We start from the raw sequence: 1,007 nt of genomic DNA, 5'->3' as shown, positions 1-1,007 counted from the left end.
TAATTATCTTTTAATTAACCTTAACCTGAATTATATCCCTTGTTACTCGTACTGAACTCTTTTCATTGTTTCTCAGTTTCCTACTTGTGTAGGAACAGATGGCTGTATAATTTCGTCATAATGTATTCATATTTAAGCACGAAAGAATTTTCTTGAATAAATCACATTGTACACTATTTTTGAGCATCTATTGATAATTTAGAAATAAATCAAATCATGTTACGCTTTTGCTGTAGCGTCCCGTCAGACAAGGAGTGACGAATGTTGGAATCGAAATAAATGCATCAGTTACAAGGCGATTTCCGTTCCTCTTATTAATGTTGTGAAGTGTATAGTATACCGATGACGAATACAAAAATTACAGATGGCAAATAAGAGGCGACGCCTAAAAAGCGGATAGATAAAGGAAATAATAAACCTCGGACATAGAAATGCTCGTAGTCGTAGTGCAATAGAAGTACACGTCTTGCAAGCGATAATGAATACATAAACCATAAAACGTGTCGATTTGAAAGGAAAGTAAAATGATTATTCGTTCGTTATTTCATGGAAAAATTTTCATTCTTCGTCTTAGCGAGAATCTGACTGGTAATGTCGATGCATGTTCGTTAGTTTTCCACCGAAATATTTAGAAAAGCAAGCGAATTCAAGAAAAACATATCTCAAAATATGAAACACAGAGGTATAGGAGAAATTTAAAACCGCATGATTTCATAGAAGACAGGCCAATTGAAAAGTCTACGATCTACCATAGTAAAACACATTTTTTTGACGAAATTCGATTTTATTATTCAACATAGTTGCCTTCGAGGGCGATACCTATAGCGATCTCCCAACTTTTCGATACCATTTTTGTAGTACGATTTGTCTTTCGCTTCAAAATAGGCCCCAGTTTCGGTGATTACTTCTTCATTGGCGCTAAATTTCTTTCCAGCGAGCATTCTTTTGAGTTCTGAGAACAGGAAAAAGTCGCTAGGGGCCAGATCTGGCGAATACGATGAATTCAG

Source organism: Harmonia axyridis, chromosome 2 (genome assembly GCF_914767665.1).
Source record: "Harmonia axyridis chromosome 2, icHarAxyr1.1, whole genome shotgun sequence".
Lineage (NCBI taxonomy): Eukaryota > Metazoa > Arthropoda > Insecta > Coleoptera > Coccinellidae > Harmonia > Harmonia axyridis.
Note: the sequence above shows the minus strand (reverse complement) of the source record.